Raw genomic sequence first — 6,094 nt, 5'->3', positions numbered from 1 at the left:
TCATCTGTGAGAGAGAGGAGAAAATCAAGCTGCTTCAGATCTGAAAACATCCACATCCATCCTTCCACTGTGAGAAGACGACTCAGCGCTGTGGGTCTGAAAGGATGTGTAGCTGTCAAGAAGAACCTCACTGAGAAAAGCAGACGGACACATCAAAGAAGCTGAACAATGGACTGACCACCCCAGAGTCCAGACCTCAACATCACTGAAGGTGTTTGATTACTTCAGAAAATGATCAACCAGCTTCTAAGACTGAACTTTGGAGGCGGGTCTGCAGATTCTTTGAGAAACTGAAAGTGAGTCTCCTGAAAAGAATGGAAGCTGTAATACAAGTGAAGAGTGGACTCACTAAATACTGAAACAATGATATTATATTTCAGTCTGAAATGTTGTATATCTGCTGATGTGTAATGCAAAACATATTTTCGTTTCACTCTCAGAAAAAAAGGTAGTAAACTGTTACTGGGGCAGTCCCCCTCTTGTCACTGGGGTCTCAGTACCTTTAGTCAGGGAACATAACTGAACCATAATCCACTGAAATGATATGTTCTAAGCTGTACTGACTCCACACACCCCGTCTCGTCTCCAGGACTTTATTTTACTGTTCTGTTTTAAAACATTCGGTTATGAAAAGGTACAAATACGAACTTTTCACCTGGAAAAACTTATTTAAGGTTCACAATCAGACCTTAAAACCACTGTTGTACCTTTGAGGGAACATTTATACCATTTGTACCTTGATGAATGAAAAATGTACCAGCACAGCACCTTTATTTCTAAAAGTGTTCTCTAAAAAAGGAGATATTCGTCATAATATAACACTGACATTTCTTGTATATGTAAAGCCCACTCTGAGCCACCTATATGATTAAAACAAAAAAGAAAATTCTTGAAGGTGATCAACAATGTGTTTCGAAATGAAACCCTTCATATGTTTCATGCTGATGCTCAAAAATAAATAGCTTCTATTTAATGTCTGTTTTAATAGTAAATGAATTAAATAAAAGGTGCTCACAGACTTTTACACAGTACTGCCTATCGTTGCTGTCCAGTGAAAAACAAGTATCTCCAAAATAATAACTTTACAGGAGAGGGCAAAAACACTCTTACCTTTCAATGGAAGTCAACGTAAAAAGATTTTGTTCCAGGTGATTTTAGTGCATTTCTATTGGTCCATGCATCATGAAATTTTTGCACAATGTAAAGAACAACTAGTGTGTTGAAATTATGTAGAAAACAAAAAATCCACAAAAATGGAGACACATGGTTTTCTTTGGAAGCAACGATATATACAATATATTACCTTTTCTTTTAGACTTATTCCCCAATCCTACACTCTTAATAAAGATGGTTCTTCAAGGGTTCTTTAGTAAAGAAAATGATTCTACTTAGAAACATCAGTTCTACATAGAACCATTTCATGCTTGAATGGTTCTTTGCATGGTGAAATGGTTCTTCCGACTGATGGAGAGTGCGTTCTTTATGGTTCTGTATAGAGCTTTTTTGAAAATGGGTCTATGAAGCACCAAAATGCTTCTTCTATTGTTACAAGCTTGACATCATAACAATAGCAGAACCCTTTTTGGTGCTATATAGAATCATATACAACAGAATGTTGAAGAACCATTTCACTTTAAATAACCATTAAAGCATGAGATGGTTCTAAATAGAACGTTTCTCTTGCTAAAGAACCATTAAAGAATCATCATTATAAGCATGATGATGAAGGTATAATACCTTGGTCCACCCTGCTTTAGTGAACTGCTTTCTTGAAGTGTTCACGTGTTCAAAAGGAGGATAAAAACCATATTTATGATGAGGCTAAAAATTAAAAGGATTATAATAACCGTAGTTTTATATGAAACGTTCCTTTCTAGAGAAACATAACAACGCAGAATTGTTCACAGTTGATGGGAACCAGACATCCTGTAAAAGCTCCCTCACACAAAGTTATTACACAAGAGTCATTGTTTTATGATGGTTTTGGTCTAAAACTTAAAATTTTTAAATATTTTTTAACAAGCATTCATTGTGGAGAGCGATATTCAGGGTGTTGCAAGGCAAAGAAAATGTATTTGTTCAGATTTATCACTATTTTACCATCAACAACATTACATTTAAAACTTGTACAGGTTCTCTGGTGGTTTTGGATAGTAAACGAAATGGCTATATTAGTGTTGTAGTCATGGCGACCCATGGTTCCTATCACCCCCACTATGAAGAAATCTGAATCAGTAAATTTGTCTACAATTAACTATTTCACATCAAACCAGCTCTGAATGACTTTGTTTACATCTCAACCATTTAATTATGCAGAAAAATCATCGGAATTCCCTTTTAAGACGAGAGGCTTTAATTTGTGAGAGCCCAAGAAACTCTTCCTGCAGGACCACCAGCCACTTCTTCATTTTTCACTTATACGATTGTTGTGTCTTGGTATTCAACAGCCTGTAAATCAGTATCAAACCGTTCCCGTTACAACACACTTACAATATGGAAGCCTATCGATCGGCGCCTCCGTTACTCTCCTGGCGTTGGGAGATAAGAGGAGTCTTTGGTGCAATAGAATTCCATTTGACCTATCCGTTATGGCCAAATGATGGATAGCCAGGGGTGACCAAAGGCCTGGCTTATATCACACAACATCCCCAATGATGCACTATTGATTTGCCCTAACTAGCTTCGCTCTCAAAAATCACAAGTGCCTTATTTAAGCCATCGCTTTCATTATTAATCACAACAGAGCTCGAGACGACCTACCTCGACTCCCAGGAGACGTCTCACAGTTCTGTTATCTGCAGAGGTGCTTTTGGAGAAAGAGAAATGCTCTTATGGATAGAGGACCATGCCAAGCTTTCAGAGCTCTATCAAAAGATCTTTTGAAATATAACTAAATTGAATCTGAGAGATATATAACCTATAGTGAAAAGGTCAGCAGAGTCAAATCTGAACGGACCTGAATTGAGGAAATCTGGACTGACATTATAACAGTTGAATGGCCTCTGATCTTATTAAACCATTGTTGTAGAAGATGCAATGTTGATGTAATGAGGAAATCTCAGTATGAACTCCCAACTGACGTATTTGTAGTTTTTTAATACTATGATTTTTTAATACTATGAATTATCCAGTAACTACTAGGAATTATTCAGTATCTACTGTAAATTATTCAGTGTTTACTATCAATTGTTCAGAAACTACTATGAATTATTCACTATCTACCATAAATTATTCAATGCTGTCTATATGTTTTCCAGTAACTGCTATGAATTCTTAGGTAATGGCTATGAATTATTAGTAATTGCTATAAATTATTAAGTATGTCTTATGAATTATCCAGTGACCCTTATTTAGTAATGACTATAAATTATTCAGTAACTACTATGAATTATCCAATAATTACTATGGCTTGTAGTATGAACTCTCAGTATGAACTCCCAGCTGATGTATTTGTAGTTTTTAAACTACTATTATTTTTCAATACTATGAATTATTCAGAAACTACTTTGAATTATTCAGTATCCACTGTAAATGTGTCTGCTATCAATTATTTAGAATTTACTTTAAATTATTCAGATATTGCTATGAATTATTCAGTATCTACTGTAAATTATTCAGTGTCTGCTATCAAATATTCAGTACATACTGTAAATTATTCAGTGTCTACTATCAATTTTTCAGAATATAATCTAAATTATCCAATGTCTACTATCAATTATTCAGTACCTACTGTAAATTATTCAGTGTCTACTATCAATTACCTAAAATCTACTGTAAATTATTTTGGGTCTACTATCAATTATTCAAAATCTACTGTAAGTTGTTAAGTGTATACTATCAATTATTCAGAGTATATTCTAAATTATCCAATATCTATTATTAATTATTTAGATATTTCTATAAATTATTAAGTATCTACTGTAAATTATTCAGTGTCTACTATCAGTTATTTAGTACCTACTGTAAATTATTTAGGGTCTACTATCAATTATTTAAAATCTACTGTAAATTATTCAGTGTCTTCTATCAATTATTTAGAATCTACTTTAAATTATTCAATGACATCTATACATTCTCCAGTAAGTGCTATGAATTCTTCAGTAATGGCTATGAATTATGTTGTAATTACAATAAATTATTAAGTAACCATTATGAATTATCCAGTGACTTTTATTTAGTAATGACTATGAATTACTTAGTACTGAGTATGAATTATTCAGTAACTACTATAAATTATGAATAAATACTGTAAATTGTGGTGTAAATACTATGAACTATCTGATATCTCCTACAGTCTTCTAATATTTTTCTACAAAAATTTTCTACTATGAATTTTCCAGTAACTACTGAGCAGCTACTGTGTATGTGATGTAGGAGTAGTGATGAGAGAGAGGAGCTGTTGTGTGGGCTCACATACAAGCCTTTAGAATTTTAGGGATTCAATTATATCATGTTCTTTACAGTGAAACACATACTGCATCATAAAAACCTAAAAAAAAGTCTATTATATGATATATACACAGTGAGCAAGTCAACATTTCTAGAAGTGTTTTTGTTGTGTTCAGCTGCTTTTTGTGGCAGTTTTTGCTATCAGGATGCTCTGTCTGTTTTATCTCAGCAAGGCTGTCTTTGTGGAGAGGTGCGAACTGTTTTCCTCAAGCCTCCCCTTTCAGCCCTCATTGCTCACTAGCAGCTCAACATAGAGTCACAACATTTCACACACAGAACCAACAGTGAGTGCGTTTGTGTGCACTTAATAATCCGACTGCAGAAAATCAGATTTTGTCAGTATTCCGAACAACATGTTTACATGCACCTGAGTAACCAGATAATGGGGAAACTCCGGATCTACGTGAGTCAGACAGTAATCAGATTTCTGCTTTGCAACCAGCCAATAGACTCACAGAAGAAGACGTGACATAACATTACATAAAACTCGAACTTCATACCTCAGCTTTTTAAAAAAAATTGTGCCGCTTTACCTGAAAATATGAACACACAACATCTAGAATCTGAAGAAAATTGAAATCCTTCATTTCGTCGAGAATGTATTTGGTTTCAGTGTCGCTCCAAAAGTGTTTTGCTGCGTCTCACAGCAACACTGCTCACTTATTTCCGGTACTGCGGTTTTTGCACATGCACAGACTGAGAAAGCCGAAAGAAATCAGAGTAAGAGTTCACACGCACTGAGAAATCTGATTACTGAGCTAAAATCTAGATCTCTTTATCGGATTTCTTAATCAGATTGCTAGGTTGGCGTATGGTGTTCACATGACCATTTGAATAATCAAGTAACTGCAGAAATCCAATTATGATTATTTATTAATTAATCAATATTAACACACTCAGTGTCCTAGGTCATTTGGTAACAGGGCTACAGGGAAGTAATGTTTTATCTGATTTTATTAACTACAAATATCCTAATGGATCTCTGTGCCACCAGACGAATGACCATTAGGGGGGCTGCAGGAAGAGGCTGTTACTTTAACGTTTCCAGGACGATTATCAATCGCGTGATGTCACGGTTTCAATTGTGTTTCTGGGTATAAAATGTGAAACGTTTACTCACATGCAAAGCTGTTTTGTTTGGATTTGCATTTGATGTTTTTTAATTTCTTCAAGCACAGCAGTTACCTCAGATGCTTAGTGATGCAGGCCTGAAAGTTACCATACATCACCCTTTCTGCTGATAGAAGGAACGGAGGCCTTTTTCATTCAGTCCATACGTGGCAGAAATGTACCACAGATGCCACATCCTCACTGGTTCTGAAATCAACAACAGGCCCTTAGTGCAAGAGCACAAGACGAGAGGTTGCACTAAACAGCAAACAGCTCAGCGGCGGACAGAGACAGGTGTGACACGAGGCTATTTTATGCGCCGAGAGGGCCGGGGGTATTTCTGATCGCTTTAATTTACCACATCCAACACGGCTGCTCTTCTCGCGGCCTGCTTTTATCTAACTTGCTGAGCCTCTATTGATTTCTCCTCTTTATCTTTAATGCAGGATAGGAGCACAGAAGGCGGAGAGGGAGAGGAGGCTGAATGGAGAACTAGCCTGAGATGGCTGCTATTCTCCAGCTTATTGCCTCCTGT

The sequence above is a fragment of the Colossoma macropomum genome, unplaced genomic scaffold (assembly GCF_904425465.1).
Source record: "Colossoma macropomum unplaced genomic scaffold, Colossoma_macropomum, whole genome shotgun sequence".
NCBI lineage: Eukaryota > Metazoa > Chordata > Actinopteri > Characiformes > Serrasalmidae > Colossoma > Colossoma macropomum.
Note: the sequence above shows the minus strand (reverse complement) of the source record.